We start from the raw sequence: 26166 nt of genomic DNA, 5'->3' as shown, positions 1-26166 counted from the left end.
GAAGTGTTTATGCAGTCATTCTTCGACACTCCATACTTGAATGGAAAGGAAATAAGCCCTAAAATGTGCTACGATGTAAAGAACCATCTGCCATGCAATTCACGATTGTGTGCAGAGTATGGATATTGATGTCGATAGAAAAGACTTTCCAGGTACTCACTGTAGCCGCATAATGAAAATACGCAAAGCCTTGTAATGCTGCAACGACAGCAATGGTAATGCTGCCGATGATAGTGTCATTAAAGCAGGGTTACTGAATACTCTTTTCCGTTTGATTTGCAAAACAAGTATTTATATGCTTGCTGCGGAGGATGGTCACACAAACAAACTTGTTACTCTTTTCGAAATTACTTTACCGAAGAAGACGAAGTGCTTCCCAAGAAAGCCCATTCTACATAAATGCCTTAGGAGACAATCTCAGGAACTCTCTTAGATACCTTGCAGATGATGAAGTTATTTGCCGTGTAGTAAAGTCATGGGAAGATCAAAATCAATTGCAAAATGATTTAGGTAAAGTATCTGTGTAGTCGACTCTAAATTATGAAAAATGTGAAGTCATCCACATGAGTACTACAAGGAATCTGTTAATTTTTGGTTATGCGATAAATCATAGGAGTCTAAAGATTGTTATTTCATCTAAATACTTAGCTATTAAAGTTACTATCAACTTACTATGAAACGAAGAAAACGTTGTTGGAAAGGCGAATAAAACACTACATTTTAGTGGCAGAACACAAAAAATGCAACAGATCTGCTAAAGAGACTGTGTTATGCTTGTCCGTCCTTTTCGGGAACGTTGCTGTGTAGTATGGGAACCTTCCCAAGCAGAATTCACGGAGGACATCGAAAAAATTCGTACACAGGCAGCTCGTTTCGTGTTATTGCGAAATAGGAGAAAGAACTTCACAAATACGGCACACGAGTTGAATTGGAAACCATTAAAACAAAGCCGTTTTTCGCTGCGGCGATCTCTTCTCGCCAAATTTAGGTCACCAAATTTCTTGCCTTAAAGTGAAAATATTTTATTGATGAAAGCTAAACAGAAAGAACTGATCATCTATCAAAATAAGAGAAATTATAGCTCGCAAGAAAATATTTATTTGTTCGTTTTTCCGGAACGGTATTCGGAAGTGGTATGGTAGAGAAATGGACTGGGAGTGGTTCGATGAACCTTCTGACGGGCACAAGTGTGAACTACAGAGTAGACATACCGATGTAGATGTCGCCGTATAGTGCAGCCTCTAGCAGTACAGTATCACTCGTGGAAGGAACTGTTGAAATTGTAGATCGTCATGATGACGACAGATTACACAGCGGTGCAACATAAACTTCTTCCACAGTCACAGCCCCAGTAGCCGTCGAATACATGTGTTTTTCCACACTACGTCACTGCTGACATAGAATTGTCACTGCCTTTAACAGTCCCAATGACCCGACTAGTTAGCGTAGAGACTGCAACTGCGATCTGAGACTGAACAAAAAGCAGACAAAAAGGGAACTTTAAAGTCTGAGAAGCTTCATTTAACATAATTTGTACACTAATTATCTCGCAATGTTGTTGGTTATTTCTGTACAATTTGACCTTGTAATACATTTTTTTTTAATTTTTTGATGAGGTCAGATAAACGTCTTACTTAACTGTACCTGGTGAAAGAGCTTCCCCCGACACCAGTTCTAAAAATAATAAGACATATAATTTTACCGTCCACAATGAGTTCCACAAAACTAATGACAAGCTTTGTTTACAGTCGCGACACGAATTGCTAACTGTACACTTTGCACACGTTACCGGATATTTGCCTTAACGTTTATACTCCTCAGACTACCTTACGGTGTGTGGCGGGGGGTACAATTAGCATTCCTCTCCTTTCTGCACCATTCGCGGATGGCAAGAGTCTCGCAGAGAGCTTCTCTAATTTTGTCAGTACGGCCATAGTGCGAGATCTACGCTTGAGCAAAAGGTATTTCCTCTCAGAGAGGGCACAGTTCATAGTGACAGACGGTAAATCATCGAGTAGAACGGAAGTGATATCTGGCGTTCCGCAAGGTAGTGTCATAGGCCCTCTGCTGTTCCTGATTTACATAAATGATCTAGGTGATAATCTGAGCAGTCCCCTTAGATTGTTTGCAGATGACGCTGTAACTTACCGTCTAGTAAAATCATCAGACGATCAATTCCAATTACAAAATGATCTAGAGAGAATTTCTGTATGGTGCGAAAAGTGGCAATTGGCACTAAACAAAGAAAAGTGCGAGGTCATCTACATGGATACTAAAAGAAATCCGATAAATTTAGGGTTTACGATAAATCACACAAATCTGTCAATTGGACTAAATACCTAGGAATTACAATTACGAACAACTTAAATTGGAAAGGCCACATAGATAATTTTGTGGAGAAGGCGAAACAAAGACTGCGTTTTGTTGGGAGAACACTTAGAAGATACGACAAACCCATTAAAGAGACAGCCTACATTACACTTGTCCGTCCTCTCCTGGAATATTGCTGCGCGGTGTTGGTCCTTACCAGGTAGGATTGACGGAGGACATCGAAAAAGCGCAAAGAAGGGCAGCTCGTTTCGTGTTATCGCACAATAGGGGTGAGAATGTTACTGATATGATACGCGAATTGGGGTGTCAGTCACTGAAGCAAAGGCGGTTTTCTTTGCGGCGTGATCTATTTACAAAATATAAATCACCAACTTTCCGATCCGAATGCGAAAATATTTTGTTGACACCCATCTACGTAGGGAGAAACGATCATTATAATAAAATAAGAGAAATCAGAGCTCGAACGGAAAGATTTAGGTGTTCCTCTTTCCCACGCGCCATTCGAGAATGGAATGATAGAGAATTAGTATGAAAATGGTTCGATGAACCCTCTCCCAGGCACTTAAGTGTGAATTGCAGAGTAATCATGTAGATTATATCTTGACTCATTTTGCGTAGGCTCTGAATTGTTTCATATAAGGCTCTTCCTGGTGCTCAAAATGTGCCTCGTAATGTCTTCTCCAGCAGTTTATTTCACTTTTCCCTGACACTCTCACGCATATTGAAAAATATCACTTCTTTCTAAATAATTAATTTTCGGTGTAAGGCCATCTCATAATTTATTATAGGAAAAAAATATTAACATTGATTTGATTTTGGTGCGAAATTGGCACACTCTTTTGTGCCGCGGAGAGAATGATGTCTTCCACTACGATAATTGCTGTTTGGTTTCGGAGTCATAACGATAAACCCATGGTAGCTATGACCACTGACAGGGAATTTGGATCATTTGGAGGTGTTGTTTATAGTGCAGTGCACATCTTAACCTGATGCTCACGTCAGTCGACGTAAAACAACATGAGGAACTAACTTAGCCGCAGTTCGTGTCATGTTCAATTCATATCCTAGAATACGTTAAAATGTACAGTGTGAAACTGCAGCGATTTCACGAGCATCATGTATTGTATGCCTTCTGTCTTTGTGGTTCGCTTCGCGCACTTTCGAGATCATTTCCAGAGTTGTGCATAATGGCGGTCGGTCCACGTATCTGTCATCCTCCATAGATTCTCGGCTTTATTTATATCCCTTAAGCCTTTTGGTACCAGTGGTACCTATTTGACACAACCATTTTACTATTTTTAAAGTGCAAGTGCCTTTCGCATGAAACCACCGTCACTATTGCAAGGCAGAGACATGTAGTGCTACAGTTATAGCGTGCAAAGCAACACTCAGAGCGGAGGCTGTGGTGCATGATTGCAGAAGACTGTGACATGTGGTTTATTTGTAGTGATCGTACTGAAGAGATCATTAACAGTGAAAGTAAGCACTGTAAGTTACTGTAATGTAGTTTTATTAACGGTTTCGCATGAAACAACTGAGTCAGTATGAATTTCTGATATAACTTTTTTTCAAAATTTAGACCAATTTTTGCTTGTTACTTACGACCAAAATTTATTTTATGAGTTATGCGTTAACGGAAGTTTCGAGATGTGAGATTGTGAAATGATGAATGGTTACAAACTCCATGTCACAGAGGCTCCAAAGCGAAACGTAAGATAATGGAATGTTGGGTGGTTGGAAGTTGTATGTCACAGTGGTGCCAGAGTGAAGCTACCTCCTTCAAACAACTGATTGTTTACCTTTTACCAGTTTTATCTAGTATTTGTTGCTTAATTTAATGAAAAATTTTAAAAATAATTTTTTATATAATTCTGACTCAAAGGGCTAAACAACTCAAATCTTTTTTATACACTCCTGGAAATTGAAATAAGAACACCGTGAATTCATTGTCCCAGGAAGGGGAAACTTTATTGACACATTCCTGGGGTCAGATACATCACATGATCACACTGACAGAACCACAGGCACATAGACACAGGCAACAGAGCATGCACAATGTTGGCACTAGTACAGTGTATATCCACCTTTCGCAGCAATGCAGGCTGCTATTCTCCCATGGAGACGATCGTAGAGATGCTGGATGTAGTCCTGTGGAACGGCTTGCCATGCCATTTCCACCTGGTGCCTCACTTGGACCAGCGTTCGTGCTGGACGTGCAGATCGTGTGAGACGACGCTTCATCCTGTCCCAAACATGCTCAATGGGGGACAGATCCGGAGATCCTGCTGGCCAGGGTAGTTGACTTACACCTTCTAGAGCACGTTGGGTGGCACGGGATACATGCGGACGTGCATTGTCCTGTTGGAACAGCAAGTTCCCTTGCCGGTCTAGGAATGGTAGAACGATGGGTTCGATGACGGTTTGGATGTACCGTGCACTATTCAGTGTCCCCTCGACGATCACCAGTGGTGTATGGCCAGTGTAGGAGATCGCTCCCCACACCATGATGCCGGGTGTTGGCCCTGTGTGCCTCGGTCGTATGCAGTCCTGATTGTGGCGCTCACCTGCACGGCGCCAAACACGCATACGACCATCATTGGCACCAAGGCAGAAGCGACTCTCATCGCTGAAGACGACACGTCTCCATTCGTCCCTCCATTCACGCCTGTCGCGACACCACTGGAGGCGGGCTGCACGATGTTGGGGCGTGAGCGGAAGACGGCCTAACGGTGTGCGGGACCGTAGCCCAGCTTCATGGAGACGGTTGCGAATGGTCCTCGCCGATACCCCAGGAGCAACAGTGTCCCTAATTTGCTGGGAAGTGGCGGTGCGCTCCCCTACGGCACTGCGTAGGATCCTACGGTCTTGGCGTGCATCCGTGCGTCGCTGCGGTCCGGTCCCAGGTCGACGGGCACGTGCACCTTCCGCCGACCACTGGCGACAACATCGATGTACTGTGGAGACCTCACGCCCCACGTGTTGAGCAATTCGGCGGTACGTCCACCCGGCCTCCCGCATGCCCACTATACGCCCTCGCTCAAAGTCCGTCAACTGCACATACGGTTCACGTCCACGCTGTCGCGGCATGCTACCAGTGTTAAAGACTGCGATGGAGCTCCGTATGCCACGGCAAACTGGCTGACACGGACGGCGGCGGTGCACAAATGCTGCGCAGGTAGCGCCATTCGACGGCCAACACCGCGGTTCCTGGTGTGTCCGCTGTGCCGTGCGTGTGATCATTGCTTGTACAGCCCTCTCGCAGTGTCCGGAGCAAGTATGGTGGGTCTGACACACCGGTGTCAATGTGTTCTTTTTTCCATTTCCAGGAGTGTATATAAATTTAAGGTAGAGGGGGTGGAAACGAAAGGATGTCAGCTCCACCGAGCGGCGACGGGTGAACATGTATAGGGAGTTGCGTTAACCACTGAGTCAACCGGACACAGAGTTTATCGCACTTGCGTGGACTATCTCGGTACGCCTTTCGACCGACGCACATGCCACCTAGCACCACGTATTAGCAGTCCCCGGCCATGTCCTTCATGCTCGCTACTTACAGGGTTCGAACGTATTTACGCATCCACACCGAAGGTGGTGGATTCGTTGCCCATCGGGGCTAATCAAGTAAATGAATGCACACTGTCCATTCCTTCGGACATGTAGGTTTCAGCTGCAATTTTGAGGAGCTTAAAACAGATCTTAATACAGATCCTTTGTTCTTTCAATCAGTCGTTTCGAAATTCGCATGCATAGTAGAATCCCGTGTATAGAAATTAGCAACAACGGTCATACAGGTAGTTGAAAGACAGGACGAGCGGCACCTTTCGACACTAAGCCGTGGCGGGCGGGCCAGTAGTATCTCTGACATGAGTACGCTCGATTTCCTAGTACGAAGGTTTGTCTTGGGGCTTGGGCAGGCTCGGGATGTAAGCGAGTGCCGACCGCGAGTAAGGGGAACAGCGCTTTGTGAACGGAAGGCGAGTCGGCGATTGGGTGGCGGGCAGAAGCGAAGACGACGTACGTAAGGCCGGGCTGCAGTTATTACGTGGTTATACTGGAGGCGGCGGGATTTGGCGGGCACTGTCCATTCTCCGGTGACCTCGTGAGTTACGGATGTGCCCGCTTCCTTGGAGGGATACGCTGTTGAGGCCTTGCGAAGTTATGCTCTGACATCTTCACAAAATCGCCCCTGCATCAACACACCCAGTTAAGTACTCTAATTACTAAGAGCGCTTAGTTAACTGTGATTGTGATCGCTCTTGGTATAGTAAGACGTTGCTGCCTGTTTGATGTTATGCGAGTCCGATTTCATTTGATGCCTTTTACTAAGCCTGTGCTCTGCTTCCGTATAATATTGATGTACTTGCAGAAGTTTAGTTCATTAGCTATTATTAGCTAGTATTTAAATGGCTTACGATATTGGTTAATCCATGTCAGTAAGTCCTCTGTGGGCAATCAGAGTTTTTATTTCTAAAGTTTACCGTGTTGAACTTCGCAGGCTCACTTAAGGTGGCCAACATGTGTGTCATTAAGTCCTATCGAGTGTCAGTTCTCGTTAGCCAGTTCATGTCCCAATTTTAGCGGTTGTTTATCAGGTACTGTTTCACTTAAAGAAAGGACTTGCGAGTGAAATTAGTCATTGTTTAGCCTTGATTTTATAGTGTTAATTTACTAGTCAATCATGAAGGTTAAAGGTAAGAAAAGTTTTTTTTACCTCATGTTGTCGGGTGTGGTCTGTGTTTCAGTGAGCCGAGGCAGTGGACAACCGAAGCGCAGAGCTTCCCTTTAGATCACAAGTTTGGCTTACGGACGGTGGACTTCGCCTGAGATTATGTGTTCCTCTTCGGTAGCGTTTGCTGGGTTCACATTTCGGTGGTCTACTCGATGTGGGTTTGCAAACGGAACCACGTCTTGGGTCGAAGTTAAGTATTACTTCCTTTAGTCGGCTCCACCGTTCGCGGTTAAACTTCGGCCTTACAAGCTTGGGCCTTACTTGTGTTGTTACACATTTATGATTCTACGAAGTTGTAACTTTCTATGCCCTAAAAGCACATCTTACAATTCAATGGGCATTTGAATAATTTCGTGGTTCGCTCTGCAAAGTTCTCTAGTCTAGTAATTTGCAAGATTGCCCAATTTACGTTTTAATAAATATTTTCTAAGCATTCGTGTTAAAATTGAGGCTGTGTGTCCACTGTTATTTTACATGTAATGTTAAAGTATTGGAATTGAAAGGGTCTTAAATAACGTATCTTAACTAGAGTTGTTTTGTTAAACTTATGGTTAAAAGTCAGTCTTAATAGCGTTTCTCAATGTTTATGGAAGATCGTTGGCTAATGATTTATTAACTTGCATATGATTTTATTGAATGAGTGTTTCGTAAACAATCTTGCCTGAGTGGCGTCTGTCAATTTTTATGCGAGATTGTTTTTGGTAGTTAATAAACACATTGGAATTGAAACGTATTCCTTAATGGGTCAGCCCTTCCACTCCCCTTAGATTTAAAGGTTAAACAAAGCAGATGTTAAATAATAACGTTTCAAACACAATATTCAAATTCTCAGAAATTTTAGTTAGCACATGGTATTGGTACTAAAAATATTCGTAACCTGTATACTACAGCTACTAATGTTCAAGACGAAGTCTCTACTTTCGATTTCCGCTAAGCTCTTTTATTTTATGGTTCGTTCCTCATTTTATGGCTCACAGCGTGGGCGAAAGACGTAGCACGTAAAAAAAAAGAAGATAAAAATGTGGGTAATGCATGGCTTTGATGTAAATCTGTGGGGTAGCGAGAGACGAGACTGCAGGTGAATATTTAGGACGCAACAGCAGGTGTTCGCCGCCGGCGGCCGGCGCTCATACGCCATGAATTCTTGACAAGGCGGCCGGAGCGCGCGGCCACCGTCCAATTTTTAGCGTGGCCTGGAGGGGCCGCCTAATGTGACGCATTATGTGCTTTGATGGCGGCCGCTAACTATTTTATGCCGCGATCGCTGCTCGCGCTGCTAACGAGAATCGATGTCGCGTTCATCTGCATATTCGGCGAGCGGCCGGGTCCCTGCTGCGGCCAGCTCCTCACTCCGCCAGCCTCTGTGATTTCCCGGGAAGCGCCAGCTGACCCGGCGGCGCTCAGTGCTCGTCAAAGAGATTTACATCTTGATGTCAGGAGCGTCTACGTGCTAAAATATTCATAATCTGCCATCAATCGCGGAGACAGATCGCTTTCCTTCTGAAGTTGTGTGTTTCACAACCCTTTATTGGAGCCTAAATTACAGATTAGTAGCCTCCCTTTTGTTAGCTTAGTATCATCAAGTATAGGACCTGCTAGTATTCTACGTGCTTGCAGCACTGGGAAGTGAATCACACACGAAACCGCGCGCCGGTTTAACACATGGTACTATCAAACAGCGAGCCAACCTTAATTGAGCGGTACACAAAACGCAAGAATAGGTCATAATTATTCTGCGATTTTCATCCCAGAAGTTGGAGCAAGCCATCCTGTCTCCATTACTATACAGCTAGTAGAAGGAACATTTAGCATTATTCGCAGGTTAGATTGTATACTATGTCACGGAATGACATCAGAAGGCATAAGACAGATGAACATACAATACAACAGCAACTAAAAAACTATCTGAGCCTGTGGCCCACAAAACTCAGCTAATATCTTCAGACATAAAAACTGGACAAGAAATAAAAAGACAAACACCAGAACACGAAAAGGTACACTTCGGGGACAGGAAATAATCTCAAAAAATAAAACTAAATATATCGGACTGATTATGACACCACACCACCGTGGAAAACTCGAAGAGGAAACTTCACAGAAAAAGAAGGCTCTTAAAATTGACTAAACAACGCATTTATTGCACTTCAAGCGAAATGTTAAATCATATATATGACTTTCATTAGATGAATTCTCGAGTATGCAGCACCTGGTTGGTTAATAACGCAGATCAAACAGAAAGATCATCCAGCACAGGAAAGAATCCTAAGAACAGCTACAAGACCCAGTGCACATACGCCAAACAACACCGGCATACAAAGTAGCCACTTTAAACCTTTAATATACAGACTCGTCGAACTTGCTATGAAATCGGGCTAAACACATCAAGTGCCAACATACTGATGAACCCTTATGAACCATCCACCTTGCCGATGTGGAGTGGATTGCGTGCCTCAACGATAGAAGTAGCCGGACCACAGGTGTAAACATAACGAAGGCTTAACTATGAGAAGGGCAGAAAACATTGTTTCTGACTAGGTGTAGCAGTATTTTCAATTATTTTCAGCCACAATGGCTATGTTTGTGAACCGCGATTGTGTGGGATAATTATTTATTTCAACTTTCTGCTACCAGTCACTTTTTATTTTAAGCTTAGTCTAACAGAACGCAACGCGTTTCGAACATGTTCTGTTCATCTTCAGGTGTTTATACATATATACATACCCTACATACATAGAGAAATGCTACTTAAAAATAAACAGCCTTAAACTAGATTAATTTAGAACACTTTGCCCATTGTTTTTACTGTAGCTGCTGGTATGGCATTTAGGGGGAAGGAGGGGAGCAGTGTATGGTTAGAAATCGGAATCAGTGATGTCTTCTGCTGGTTTTCTTTCACACTATTTTCGTAATACATAACTGATGCAAATCTATCTGCATCCTATACGGGCTGTGGTATATACAGTCAACCACAAAGAACAAAACCAGCAGAAGACATCACTGATTCCGATTTCTAGCCATACACTACCCCCTTCCTTCCCCCAAATGCCACACCAGCAGCTACAGTAAAAACAATGGACAAAGTGTTCTAGTTTAATCATAGTTTAAGAGTGTTTATTTGTAAGTAACATTTCTTTATGTATGTATGTATGTATATATGTGTAAACGCCTGAAGATGAACAGAACACGTTCGAAACTCGTTGCGTTATGTTAGATTAAGCATAAAATAAAAAGTGACTGGTAGCAGAAACTTGAAATTAAGAATTTTCAATGTTTCAACGGAAAACAGCCCGAATGACTGACTGATCTAGCATTGTAACGTTATCCAATACGACCTTGCTGTACTGGTACTGCTGACGGCTGAAAGCCATTGTTTTTTACAGAGAGCATACACATCTATTGTATGGTTAAATGATGACGAAATCTCCTTAGACAAAATATTCCGGAGATAAAGCAGCCTGTCGTTAAGAAATCCGGGCAGGGACTGCTCAGTAGGATGTCGTCACCAGGAAAAACAATAGTGACGGATCTGAGCGTGAAATTTTGGATCCCTCAATCGGGTATCTAGTTTGGAAGGTGCTGAACGCAGCGTTCTGCTATTGGAGTATTTGACTGTTAAGCAAAACGTCCTGGATCGCGGTTTCGAATAGAGCCACTGTTTAAATTTTGAATAAAAACCGCCAGCAATGGCGGCAGAAGATTTCTAGTGTAAGAAGTCTCGTTCTACCCACGGCCTTGTCAATGGGGATGGAGGATCAGAGCACTCTCTAGCTCTTTTGATGGGAGAGTGCTCTTAAAAAGCGGATGAATTAGCAGTGATCAACTACTTGAGGATGCAGGAGGCAATGGAAAAAAATTCATGATTATCTCTCCATTGGCATAAGATTCTGGTCTAGTTTGCAGTTCGGACCTCCGGGAGCGGACTGCCAATGGAGAGGTGGCCATGAGAAAAAGATGGAATAACCAACGAAGGGCAACTTTCTACGAGTCAGAGCATGCAATGTTACAAAATTGAAGGTAGTAGGGAAGCTAGGAAATCTTGACAGAAATATGCAAAGGCTCACGGTAGATATAGTCGAGATCAGTGAAGAGAAATAGCAAGCGGATAAGGATTTCCAGTCAGGTGAATATAGAGTAACATCAAGAGCAGTAGCAGAAAATGGTATAACGGGAATTGGATTCGCTATGAATAGGAGGGTATGAAGGATAATGACTTACAGTGAACAGTTGAACGGCTGGGTTGGTCTCATCGGAATCGAAAGCAAGCCAACACCTACGACAATAGTTCAGGTATACGTGCCGACATCGCAAGTACATGATGAAGAGATAGAGAAAATGTATGAGGATACAGAACGGGTAATTCAGTGCGTAGAGGGAGATAAAATCTAATAATCTTGGGAGATTGGAATGCGGTTGCAGGAGAAGGAGCAGTAGAAAGACAGTATGGGCTTGGCAGTAGGAATGAGAGAGGAGGAATAGTAATACTGAATACTCTGTCCAGGAATCACGAGAGGAGGAGCTATACTTGGAAAAGGCCAGGAGACACCATAGGTTCCAGCTGGAATGATCAGACAGAGATTCCGAAAACAGGTATTGTATTGAAGAGCGTACCCAGTTGCAGATATTGTTTCCGATCACAATTTATTAATGGTGAAGAACAGACTCTAGTTTAAGAGAATTATCTGGAAGACGTGCGATACTGAAGCACTGAGGAATGAAATGAAAATTAAACGATCGTATGACATTAATGGTCTGGAGGCCCCAACTGGTGAAGCTCAGTCTGCGAGTTGCAAGTCTTTTAAGTCGACATCACATTGAGTGACTAGCGTGTTGACGATGGCGAAATGCTTATGAGGACAATACTACACCCGGTCACAGAGTGAAGAAAATCTCCAATCCGCCCGTCAATCGATTCCGCTGCATTTCAACCCAGAAGCACTGACCACTCGGCTAAGGGAGTGGACACTGAGGAATAATGACACACGCTTGAAGTTCGTTGAAGAAGTTGATACTGTGATACGGAATACCACTGTACGCAGTTCAGTTAAAGAAAAATGGACACATCTACAAAGGCCAGTTAGAGATGTTGGACAGACAAACACAGGTACAAGGAAAGTAACTGCGTAGAAGCCTTGAGTAACAGAAGAAATACTTCAACAGTTAGACGAAAGAAATAAATACAAAAATGTTGAGCGAATGACGTATTAAAAGATGAAATCTGAGTCGATAGGGATGACAGAGAGCATCCAGTATTAGAATCAGAATTTAGTTTTCGAAGACTTCGATCAAATTAGGCTGAGTGGGTATATAATATTCCATCGAAATTTCTAAGGAGATTGTGGGATATTGCAACCAAACGACTATTGAAGTTGGTACATAGAATCTATGGACTGGCGACATACCATAAGACTTTCCGAAATTCATCATTTACATAATTCCGAAGAGAGCAATGGTAGGTAAGTGCGAGAATTAGCGCACATAAGTTTAATAGCTCATACATCCAAGTTGCTTATAAGAATAATATACAGGGAAATGGAAAGTAAAACTGAGGACCTGTTAGATGACATCAGTTTGGGCTTAAGAAAGGTAAAGGCAGTAGAGAGGCAGACCTGACATTGCTCTTAAGAATGGAAGCAAGACTGAAGAAAAATTAAGACACGTTCATAGAATCGGTCGACCTAGAAAGAGCATTAGACAAAGTAAAATAGTGCAGGGTGTTCAAAATTCTGAGAAAAAGTAGGATTAAGCTATAGGAAAGACTAGCAACACGCAATATGTGTAAGAACCAAAAGGGAAGAATAAGCCTCGGAGACCAGGAGCGAAGTCCTGGATTATAAGTGATTTAAGGACATCTTTGGCCCCCTACTATTCAATCTACAGGGTGATTCATGAAGATACGCAAATATTTTAATATATAATTCTACAAGTAAAACTAAATAAAAAAGTTCATATAAATATAGGTCAGCAAATGTTTAGTTACGGAGTTACGGCTAATTAAAGATTTTACCTGAAATTTAGCAACTTCGCTATCATAAAGTCATCGCAAAACTCTACGAGGTTAAAGTAAAGCAATATTTCCATTTATTTTGTTGTTATTGATCTGGTGAATCTAATGAAACATGTCCCAGACGTTTATCTGCGTTAGTTTTCATAACATCAAGAGAAGCATGAAAGTAATTTCGTAAAATTTTTAATTTATTAACTACTTGGCCAAATTTGTTTTTTAAATTCAAAATAAATGCACAAAGTTCTCAACAGACGTTGTAAAGAATTTAATTTTGGAAAAATGATGGTAATAACATAAGTGAAACTGTATGAATGATTCAGATAATCTGCTTTTATTAAGGGAAGTTGGAACGCCGTACCCGACAATGTTAAATTTAGTGAATTGGCATCCCTGTATTTCAGGAACCACTGTAGCCATTGACATGAAACTTTTACAGGACATTAATCTGTATGTTCTGAGTCTATTGAACTACAATAATTGCATTTCAGCCACCGCTTTTGGATACATAATTTTTTAACTACACGGTTAAAATGTTGTGTACTTTTCTGTACGTTATCCTAAATAATTTTAATTATACATAACATTATGTTCTTCTTTTAGTTCAGGATATGTATGTTATTACTCCTTGAAAATCTGAATACTCTACTCGAAGTGGTTTCTGAGATTTATGGGAAAACGCAACAGAAAATGTAAATTTTCAGGAATGGCATCTAAAGTTTCATAAGACTGTAACTCACTTAATACAAGCTTAATTTTTTATTTTTAATCACTCAGAAGCACCTTACACCATACCTGATCTTTTTCCAAGTTTTTTCATCTTTTCTTCTTTCTGGACTCCTTAATGGCCAGCTATGCTGCATGCTCTGCTTTATCAGTGCGAACCTTGACCATCCGTTATAGTTCTCTGACGCAGTTTGCTCCACCATTAATTCCCAAATGCTGTAGCACTTTCACCCTACCAATTTTTCCATCATTAAAAGCAATAACAGCATCACTGACCCCCTACTTTAGTGTCTTCATTCCAACAAAAACATTTTGTGGTAAGCGAGTCCATATACGATTATTGAACGACTCAAGGGGATTTTGAGTGTGACCATGCAGACACCTCTTCAGTAATTCAGGTTTTGCCAAGTCTCTGTAACTAGGTTTTGTGATATCCATGACCGCTGCTGGGATGGAATGTTTACGGCTGTACAAACTGTTTGAGTACTGGGCATTGAGGTAATGTCACCATGAATCAGGTCCAGGAGAGCAAAGGTGTTGTACTGGTTTTTCATCAGTTGACAGTCAGTGGAAGAAGGTAGCCCATACTCCCTGCTTCATTTTCAACAGATCCTCAGTATTATTTGGAATGGCCATCCCATAATACTGCCGTAGTTCATCAATCATTTTGACTGTCAGCCTGCCTATTATGGTTTTACCATCAGAAAGTTTGCTTGTCTCTCAGAAAACACATGTATATACACTCCTGGAAATGGAAATAAGAACACATTGACACCGGTGTGTCAGACCCACCATACTTGCTCCGGACACTGCGAGAGGGCTGTACAAGCAATGATCACACGCACGGCACAGCGGACACACCAGGAACCGCGGTGTTGGCCGTCGAATGGCGCTAGCTGCGCAGCATTTGTGCACCGCCGCCGTCAGTTTCAGCCAGTTTGCCGTGGCATACGGAGCTCCATCGCAGTCTTTAACACTGGTAGCATGCCGCGACAGCGTGGACGTGAACCGTATGTGCAGTTGACGGACTTTGAGCGAGGGCGTATAGTGGGCATGCGGGAGGCCGGGTGGACGTACCGCCGAATTGCTCAACACGTGGGGCGTGAGGTCTCCACAGTACATCGATGTTGTCGCCAGTGGTCGGCGGAAGGTGCAAGTGCCCGTCGACCTGGGACCGGACCGCAGCGACGCACGGATGCACGCCAAGACCGTAGGATCCTACGCAGTGCCGTAGGGGACCGCACCGCCACTTCCCAGCAAATTAGGGACACTGTTGCTCCTGGGGTATCGGCGAGGACCATTCGCAACCGTCTCCATGAAGCTGGGCTACGGTCCCGCACACCGTTAGGCCGTCTTCCGCTCACGCCCCAACATCGTGCAGCCCGCCTCCAGTGGTGTCGCGACAGGCGTGAATGGAGGGACGAATGGAGACGTGTCGTCTTCAGCGATGAGAGTCGCTTCTGCCTTGGTGCCAATGATGGTCGTATGCGTGTTTGGCGCCGTGCAGGTGAGCGCCACAATCAGGACTGCATACGACCGGGGCACACAGGGCCAACACCCGGCATCATGGTGTGGGGAGCGATCTCCTACACTGGCCGTACACCACTGGTGATCGTCGAGGGGACACTGAATAGTGCACGGTACATCCAAACCGTCATCGAACCCATCGTTCTACCATTCCTAGACCGGCAAGGGAACTTGCTGTTCCAACAGGACAATGCACGTCCGCATGTATCCCGTGCCAACCAACGTGCTCTAGAAGGTGTAAGTCAACTACCCTGGCCAGCAAGATCTCCGGATCTGTCCCCCATTGAGCATGTTTGGGACTGGATGAAGCGTCGTCTCACGCGGTCTGCACGTCCAGCACGAACGCTGGTCCAACTGAGGCGCCAGGTGGAAATGGCATGGCAAGCCGTTCCACAGGACTACATCCAGCATCTCTACGATCGTCTCCATGGGAGAATAGCAGCCTGCATTGCTGCGAAAGTTGGATATACACTGTACTAGTGCCGACATTGTGCATGCTCTGTTGCCTGTGTCTATGTGCCTGTGGTTCTATCAGTGTGATCATGTGATGTATCTGACCCTAGGAATGTGTCAATAAAGTTTCCCCTTCCTAGGACAACGAATTCACGGTGTTCTTATTTCAATTTCCAGGAGTGTATTATGAAACGACGATACGATCCTGTTTTTGACAGTGCTACCAATACAAACACGTAATCACGTAATTTAACCTTTATAACACAGCAATCCACTGATCCACTGCCTTCTTTATAAGTTATATATATATATATATATATATATATATATATATATATATATATATATATATATATATATATATATATATAATTTTATTCGGAAAATTGCAAATTTTATAATTACATAAAAATCCGAAAATGTGGAAAAAACATTCCGTTCTATTTCCCCTTAATACCAGAGTACACGTGAACTCATGTTAAACCGAAAAAACAAAGCTCAGTGTTAAGGAAGTTGTACAGTGTACATACAATTTCACAATAAATGTTCAAAAATGTCTCCACCGAGTTCAATGCGTTTAGCTGCACATGTATGAACAGATTTTTTTTTTCGCTTCAGTTTCACAGGGTTATTCTTAATTTGGATGTTCTGGAAAACTACTGCAGATACACGTCTGGAAATGTTTTATTAGATTCACCAGACCAATAACAACAAAATAAATGGAAATCGTGCTTTACTTTAACCTCGTACAGTATTGAGATGGCTTCATGTTAGTGAAGTTGCTGAACTCCAAGCAAAATATTTTATTAGCCGCAACTCGGTAACTAAACCCTTGCGGACCTATGTTTATGTGAACTTTTTTCTTTAGTTTTACTTGTAGAATAAAGAAGCTGAGCAGAGGGTGCTCGATGCTTCTTTAAAAGGGTTGCATGCGGAAACATCAAGACATGTATGGACAGGGCATCAGACGGATTTGCGCACTGCAGTGCGGTTAGCTACAGAGTGCGAGGAGATCGACTTGTTGACTCGAATGCAGGGTACACCGTCAGTGTTTGCAACTAATATGTTTCAGGTGTTCGGAGCGGTTCTAGGCGCTTCAGTCGGGAACAGCGCGACTGCTATGGTGGCAGGTTCGAATCCTGCCTCACGCATTTATGTGTGTGAAGTCCTTGGGCTAGCTAGGTTTAAGTAGTTCTAAGTTCTAGGGGCCTAATGACTTCAGATGTTAAGTCCCATAGTGCTCAGAGCCATTTGAACCATTTGTTTCAGGTGTGGACGAATGGGGCATATAAGAAATCTGTGTGGCCAGCCACAGGGTGATGTGCATAAAGTAAGAGAAAGTAACAGTTTTAGAAGCAGAGGACCGGAGAAGAATGTGGTGTTACACCAATGGGAACCCTAGGTCCATCTCTGGCCATTCCCATTAAGACTGGATGCTGCTAAATCGGATACAGAGGTGGATTGTGCGATAAGTGGAATGGTAGGAAAAAACGGATGCGGGATATTTTGGACACAGGGGCGCGTATGTTGGTTGCCAGTAAGTAGTGATCTGGTGAAACGTAAGCAATGGGACCCAGCGCAGTACAGATTGCCCAGAGTGAAGAATAGAGATGTTACATCATTAGGATCGGTGGACATAGACTTTTGACTAGATACGGTTCAATTTAAACAATGTGTAGATATGGTGCCACACGTAAGTGAGGGCTACCATATGATACCAGAACTAGACTACTTATCTCAGTATTGTGTCATAATAGATCTTAGGCAGCGTAGAGTGGAAGTTGACGGAAAAATGTTTCAGTTAGATGAAGCCATTGTCAGTGTAGCGATGTCGTGAGGGCAGACGGAAAAGACTAGCCGATGAAACTGCGATCACACTGAGACTTGATTCGCGCGATTGTTTACCTAAAAGTACCGGGAAACCACTTTGGGTCAGTGTTGAGTCTAGTTTGCCGGTAGGAATTTTTTGTGTGCTGGAGCGGTTAGAAGAGAATGAAGTATTACATCACGTCGGTGGCTTAGGTAAAAGAGATATTGCAAGATTACCAGAAATAATGTGTGAAAAGGAGGTACCTGCTTTTATAGATAATTTTAGCGTAGAGGACATAGGATTAACAAAGGGATTGTTAATCACTAATAAGGATATCCTGGATGAAGAAGGTACTTGCTTTTATAGATAATTTTAGCGTAGAGGACATAGGATTAACAAATGGATTGTTAATCACTAATAAGAATATCCTGGATGAAGAAGAATGGGACAGGAAAGGTGTCAGCTACGGAACGGATGGAAAAATTACTTTTGCGATTTAAGCATTAATTTTTTCCAAAAGTGCCTTTACCAGCTATGCACATAACGCAACACCACATACAACGGGAAGTGAATCACCACTCTACCGCAAACCACACAAAATACCTACAGCAGATTTTGGAGGAATTTATCAATCAACAGTTAAATTATAGAATAACTGAAGAAAGTAGTAGAGCATGAGGGCAGCAATTGTCGCTGAGCCAAAAAAAGACAAAAAAGAAAAAAAAAAGAAATGGATGAAACACGAACATTTAGCTTTTGTTGTGATTAGAGACATCTAAATGCAAAACCATAATGGTTCCTTACCCTTTCCTAAACATCACAGAAACCTTTTACCATTTAGGGCAACGCAAACATTTTTCAACATCGGGTTTGAAGAGTGGTTATCACCAGATAGAGATAGCACTGCAGAATCCACACAAAACAGCGTTTTCGGCACCCTGGGGACACCACCAATGCAGAAGAATGTAATTCGGATTAAAAATGCACTGGATATGATTGAATGATTGTTGGACAGAGTACCCAGAGGTTTAAAACCACGGCAGCGCTAAATGTATCTCGATGGTATAATCGTCTATGGGAGTGCATGGAACAGCATATGCAGAGATTAAGGGAAGTATTCCTAACGTTAAAAGCAGCGAAGTTAACATTGACTTCAGAAAAGTGTAATATTGTGATGGAAGAGATAGCATACGTAGGTCATTTCATACGTAAAGATGGGATTAAGACAGACCCGAGATTAATTAGGAGTGTACGTAATTTCCCGTACCAGAATCTGTAAATAAGTTGCAATCGTTCTTAGGAGTCGCGAACTGTTACCACCGTTTCGTAAAAGGATTTGCGGATATTGCCAGTATACTAAATTTCTGTGATTAGAAGACTGCCAGTATGCTTTTGAAGAGCTAAAAGAAGCTTTAAAATTGAGTCCCATATTGGTATTTCCAGATTTTAATAGAGAATTTGCTTCATCATATGAAGCATCACACCACGCACATGGCTGTGTGTTTTCAAAAGAGGTAGAAGGCGTACAACATCCATTAACTTGCACATCAAGACAACTAAATTCTGCAGAAAGAACTTATTCCACAACCGAGAAAGATGTTAAGCCTTATTTATGGATTCACATATTTCAGATGTTATCTGTACAGTAAAACGTTTAGAGTAATAACAGATCATGTGACATTAAAATAATTGGTGGGGTTAAAGGATCCTTCTAGTAGGTTAATGCACTGGACAATAAGACTAAGTGAATTTTATTTCGAAGTCATACATAAACCAGAGAAGAAGTCCGGAAATGCGGATCGCTTAAGTAGAAAAATAGCAGTATTACAGATTGGGGGTAGTGAGCATAACGAATGGAAAACTGCATAGAGAGCGGATGACAAATGTGAGCAATATTTTAAGCATTTACAGTTATATATGCAGGTACCAGCGAAGCGGAGGGATAGGGCGCTACAAGAAGCTAATGACCACATAGTAGTGGGTCATGGAGGTTGCAGATATACTAACAGAAGAGTAGCAGAAACGTATTGGTGAAGGAACAGGTAGACGGACGTAAATCAGTATGTGCGGAATTTGCTACACTGCCCACAGAGAGTGGATTTGTGTCGAACATGAGTGTAGTTGCAGAGGTTACCTGAAGCATTAGCGCCCTTCGAATTTCTGAGGATATATGTTTTAGGTCCATTGAATAAAACATATGCAGGGAGTAAGTATGTACTCATAATCATAGATCATTTTTTCAAGACGCGTAGAAGTCGTCGTGATGCCTAACCAGCTGGCAATAACACTGGGACAAGCACTTGCGAATAATTGGTTACCGAAGTCTCGAGTGCCTGTATTAATAGACCAGGGAACGAACTTCATGTCAGATCTGTCCATGGAATTGCGTAAGTTTACTGAATGTGAAGAAGTTACAGATGAGTCCTCTTCATCAGCAAGCCAATGGAAGAAGTAAAAGAATGCATAGGACAATCGTGAAGATGCTTGGACTCTACATTGACTTACATCATGTCAACCGGGATGTCTATTGGAAGTATATCATCTCCACCTACAACTCAAAACACCATACAACTACAGGACTATCAGCACATGAAGTAGTACACGGTCGTAAAATGCCGTCGCTGTTCGACATATTGGAAACAAAGAAAGGTAAGACTGGAGAGTCCGTTAAGGAATTTGACAGAGTGATTACGGAGGGCAAAGACACGAACACTGGAGAGATAGGAAGAAGCCGTGGTCCGAATGGCAAGAATGTAGTAGTATAAGGTTGGTCAGTGGGCTATGCCATCAGCTTCGTAAAGACCGAAGGGAAAGACAAAGAAGTTTTCTGAAAAGTATGAGTGGCCGTACTAAGCGGTAGCGACTACGTCGCCAATAAATGTCAAGATTCAACTACCGACGAGAATGACAACCGTGCATGCAGGGCAGTTGAAGGCTTTTTAAGCGAGTGCTTAAGTTATTCCAGGGATGACCAGAAAGGGAGTGTGAGGAGAAAGGTGTAGGAAGATAAATAAGAGGTTGTGAATGAAAGGGTAACGAGGAACCCGCATGGATTAAGGCCTAGAAGATAGTAATGCACTATTTTCTTAGGTTAGATGTAGATCTAATATAATTAGTACAAGCAGCTGTAGAGCAGCAATTAATTAGAGGAGGAAAGTGACAGGTATTCCTGCCCGTATGTGAGGTGCAGAGAAGGCGAGATGATGTGGTTCATAGCTGAACTACTGATCTTCATCGAGGTGGTAGTGTTACTGAACCAGTACTTGAAACGGGGAGTGCTGTTCGCCAGGCAGGAAGACGTAGTGATCACCAGTCATCGCTGGGTGATGCAGGTGGTATTCAGTGCGTGCGAGATGCGTAACGAGATAAGATTGGAAAAAGCATTCGACGAATTCTATCAGGAAACGGAAAGGCACATGATACTCAAAGGAAGTGCCGGGGTATGTGAGAGAGTACATGGAGCATAAGAGAACTGAAGGAGGGACATGACACAGGTGTTGGGATTATACCACATACGCGAAGGAAGATGGGTTAGATCGACGCTGGAGGTCGGCTTATGAAAACAATATTTGGTACTGCTGTTGAGGAAGACATTCGAAGGGTGAACGATTTGTAGAAGAGGCTAAGCATTGGGCAACAGGGGACAAAGTAGTCAATGATTGACACACTATGCAGATTGCAAGTTTAGAGAAGGACGTATTGCATAACACACGACTACTACGACAATTGACTGAGAAGCCATGCGGTATGCCAGAGCTACGGAAGAGGCAGTTAATCAAAACATGAGGAAACTGCAAACCGAAATAGAAGTCTTACATAGGGAAGTAGTGATGACAAAATGGTTACAGTCCGTAGAAGACAGTGTTTGGAAAGCACTAGAAAAAGTAACAGAAATACAGGAGGGCATGCAGCAGGCTATAAGAGGTTAGCTAAGTATTAACTTGCCATCGCCATAGCAGTATTTAGAGGGTCTAAGGAAAGTACATATGGAACTACCGCCTGAGTTTGGATTGATTTTAGAACCCCATTACAAAAACTTACCTTTTAATTTCAACGTAGCCACAGTATCGATGAGAACTGATGGAGCGTATGTTTATATTTCCGTTTCTCTATCATTATCAGGGATCAAGCGCGTTAAAAGTGATACATAGTTCACGTGTATCTTGATAAGGATGGATACGGAATAAATTTGTAAGAGTAAAAACGCAGTGACTATTATTAATCGCAAAAGACAAGGAAATATATGTAGAAAGGGAAGAAGCAAGTTCCAAAAATGCTACTTAGGCAAAATTACACTCTGTCTGAATATGGTAATAGGAGAGGGGCAGTATTCCTGCGCAGTGAAATTGCTAACGGGACAAAAGGACGTAAGATAATATAATTAAGAACAAGAATATAGTAGCGGCTAGCTGTTTTGAGGAGGAGAAGCTTACATCAGCAAAGAGACTAGCATTAAACCGGAGTGGTTTGCTATTAAATGGAATAGTGCGCGAGATAATGGGGCCTACTTTCCGGCTGCCCGCTACGATTTCAGGGTAAGTCACATAAATATTTTACAACCTCGTTTCTGTTGCCCAGAGGTGCCAAATGAAATGCTACCTGCCGCAAATCTAAACAGCTTAAATCAGCAGTCTATAAAAAACGCTTCCGAAGCAGTAGGAGGGATGAGTCTCCCAGGAAACCTTAGTGCAGTATGTAAATTTAGATCGGAAAACCAATATTGGACTGGTGCCAAACTAGCCACTGCAGCGATGCTTGTTCTGTTGAGTGTAGTCCTTGTTTTGGTACATAGAAGACGAGACTCAACACAAAGTTCAGACCAAGCCGTTGTTCAGATTACAGTGGACTGGATACCCATAAAAGCAGCATAAGGAAGATGAACGCACAAGTGAGTTGTACTAAGGGTAACCTATTGACTTTAGCTTCTAAGTTTGGAATAGAGAGTTCGTTAGGAATAGAGAATTAGAAGTTATTGTGCAAGAAGCCTAGTAATGAAATAAGTTGTATGGTGTTTAAGTTAAGGAGTAGAGCAAGGGGCCCTGTAGAAATGTGTTAGATAAAGTGATACGATCAAGGAAACTAATTGTTAGAATAATGCATAAGAGGCAAAACATCGCTAGAGGAGCTGAGCACCAAAAACTATAACGTAAAGGATAATCTAGTTTGGTCGACCCGAGGGAGCGGGTCTTGATAAAAAAGAAGGAAATGTAGCATATCGACCGTATTCAGTCAAAAAGTACGCCGGAGAGAAAGTGATTTGCGACAGAGAGAGCCACAGGAAGGCAAGACTGTTACGTGCTGCAAAGCAATACATAACCAACATGCATTGTGGAGCAGAGTCAGATGTGTGTAGTATAGCAAAGGCCCACGCAGCAAATACGCTAATGGAAGGTCAAAAGCCTATCCTTACTTGCCACCACAGAAATGTTTAGAGTACCCCAAACGAACATAGTCTGGAGCGTATAAGCACTCAGTTATTCCTGTACTAAAATATTTTAGTCTCATTATCACAGCCTACACCGCGAGCCTGTGACACATCCCAGAATGCAGTATGGGGTCCGATGTTCTACCGCAGGACGGGCAGCCTGTCCTGAGTCACGAGAGCAGCCACTGCTCGAGCAGAGAATCGCATACTTGCTGTAGGGAGGTCACGGTCGCCTCCGCTGCCAGGCTATCATAATCACAGCCGGAGATGTCACTGACAGTGGCATTCGAGAGACATCATGCTTTGCCCCGCTCTTTTCACTGTCACCAATGCCAGATTCCTGTTGACTCGCATCAGAAGCAACTGGACACCTCCAACAAGCTGTTCCTGCGCTACGGGCAAGGGACGGAAGAAAGAAGTAAATTAAACAAATCTACGGTCATCCCGACGTTACATTCCAATCCTCACAAATACAATCCATGGGTCATCTAACAACATATATGCGGGTGAGTGGCCACTGCATTTTATTTATATGCGTACATATTTTAAAGCCTCTCATACTTATATATATATATATATATATATATATATATATATATATATATATATATATATATATATATGTATGTATATGTATGTATGTATATATATATATATATATAAACACTTATTGTGATCTGTTGAAGTTATTTTGATATTCTGAGTGTACTCTTAATCCTATAGACTGACAGTTCAACTGTTGCCGTTTAGATATTACATCTGCAATCATTTGGCAATTACAATTGTTTGCAGATCGCAGTCTGATCGTCTGCATCCTCTCTCTCCTGGAAATAGGGGCGGCTGAAGATGACATGATCCACAGAACTTTCCACATTCACAGACTGAAGTGTTACTACGTCCCACGCTACGCAGGTGTTTAGGATATGGACCAGAACAGTTCATAGGTGCCTCATACCTCGAGTACAGACGAAGTCGAATTTGAGCCTATTCCTAATGTTTGGGGATATGCTATATAAGCTCTTATAGTGGGCTCCTTGTGTCCCAGCAGAGTGCCATTCATATAACTTCCAGGCTCGTAAGTGTCTTTTATCAGTAATGAGGTATTGTGTTCCTGCATACACAATCATATCGTCTACGCCACATCCAATAAAATGCTGCCCGTGGTAGAATTCAAACGTAATATTAAATAACAAATGTGGAGCAAATATCTATACAGGTCATGTGGTGTTGAATCTATTAGAGATACGAAGAAAGGAACACCGTGTGGAGTTAACGGTGTCTCAATAGAATTATGTATATCTAGAGAATAAGTAATGCTAGGGGACTTGCAACACTATACGCGGAATGTTTGAAGAGGAAGGCATTTACCCAAAAAGGAACAGTGCATAAAATCATTTACTTCACAAGAAAGGAAACAGATTAGATAAAAAGTTTCTGAACTTATCAGCCTTATCTAGTAACCTAAATGATATTCACCAACTTTATCATCAAATGAACAAAGAAGAGAAACATGGAATTTTGATTATGCCTGTCGTTGCGGTTATGGAATGACTTTTTCACAATCGACCACTAGCAAGTCGCAAAAGATACAGAACCTCATAATCAATGCACTAATTCAATCTACGTTAGTATACTGATGACTATACAGTACATCAATGTTACATCTTCCATTAGACTTAAATGCGGTTGTGTAAGACTTAGAAACCGCTGGTCTTTAGGCAGCAGATATATAGAAATTGTCAGTTGCTTATACTGTATAAATGAAGAAGGAATATTTTAATATAATACACATACATAATATAATACACATGCAAAACAGATCCAGTACAGACGAACGAGTGGCGGTATCTGATAGATTAAAATTTGTAAGTAAATCTAAACGTACGTTATAAGGCTAAAGAACGCAGCGTAATACGCGAGATTTTTATAGAACCCGCAAGAACAACTTAAGTAGATGTGATCGCCAAAGATCAGTATTAAGAAATAGAAGGGAAACGAAGAAAAGGAGAGAAGATCGGGATTTAAAGTCCCATCTACAACATGGTCATTAGAGTCGAACCTGAATAACAAAGGAGGAACGGCAGTTTATGTTGATTTGCTGTACAGTCAGATCTTGGCCTATTACATTTAAGATCACCTATACTGTGACGTGACATCTGAGGCATTCAACTACACTCCTGGAAATTGAAATAAGAACACCGTGAATTCATTGTCCCAGGAAGGGGAAACTTTATTGACACATTCCTGGGGTCAGATACATCACATGATCACACTGACAGAACCACAGGCACATAGACACAGGCAACAGAGCATGCACAATGTCGGCACTAGTACAGTGTATATCCACCTTTCGCAGCAATGCAGGCTGCTATTCTCCCATGGAGACGATCGTAGAGATGCTGGATGTAGTCCTGTGGAACGGCTTGCCATGCCATTTCCACCTGGCGCCTCAGTTGGACCAGCGTTCGTGCTGGACGTGCAGACCGCGTGAGACGACGCTTCATCCAGTCCCAAACATGCTCAATGGGGGACAGATCCGGAGATCTTGCTGGCCAGGGTAGTTGACTTACACCTTCTAGAGCACGTTGGGTGGCACGGGATACATGCGGACGTGCATTGTCCTGTTGGAACAGCAAGTTCCCTTGCCGGTCTAGGAATGGTAGAACGATGGGTTCGATGACGGTTTGGATGTACCGTGCACTATTCAGTGTCCCCCCCCCACGATCACCAGTGGTGTACGGCCAGTGTAGGAGATCGCTCCCCACACCATGATGCCGGGTGTTGGCCCTGTGTGCCTCGGTCGTATGCAGTCCTGATTGTGGCGCTCACCTGCACGGCGCCAAACACGCATACGACCATCATTGGCACCAAGGCAGAAGCGACTCTCATCGCTGAAGACGACACGTCTCCATTCGTCCCTCCATTCACGCCTGTCGCGACACCACTGGAGGCGGGCTGCACGATGTTGGGGCGTGAGCGGAAGACGGCCTAACGGTGTGCGGGACCGTAGCCCAGCTTCATGGAGACGGTTGCGAATGGTCCTCGCCGATACCCCAGGAGCAACAGTGTCCCTAATTTGCTGGGAAGTGGCGGTGCGGTCCCCTACGGCACTGCGTAGGATCCTACGGTCTTGGCGTGCATCCGTGCGTCGCTGCGGTCCGGTC

Source organism: Schistocerca cancellata, chromosome 5 (assembly GCF_023864275.1).
Source record: "Schistocerca cancellata isolate TAMUIC-IGC-003103 chromosome 5, iqSchCanc2.1, whole genome shotgun sequence".
Classification (NCBI taxonomy): Eukaryota; Metazoa; Arthropoda; class Insecta; order Orthoptera; family Acrididae; genus Schistocerca; species Schistocerca cancellata.
Note: the sequence above shows the minus strand (reverse complement) of the source record.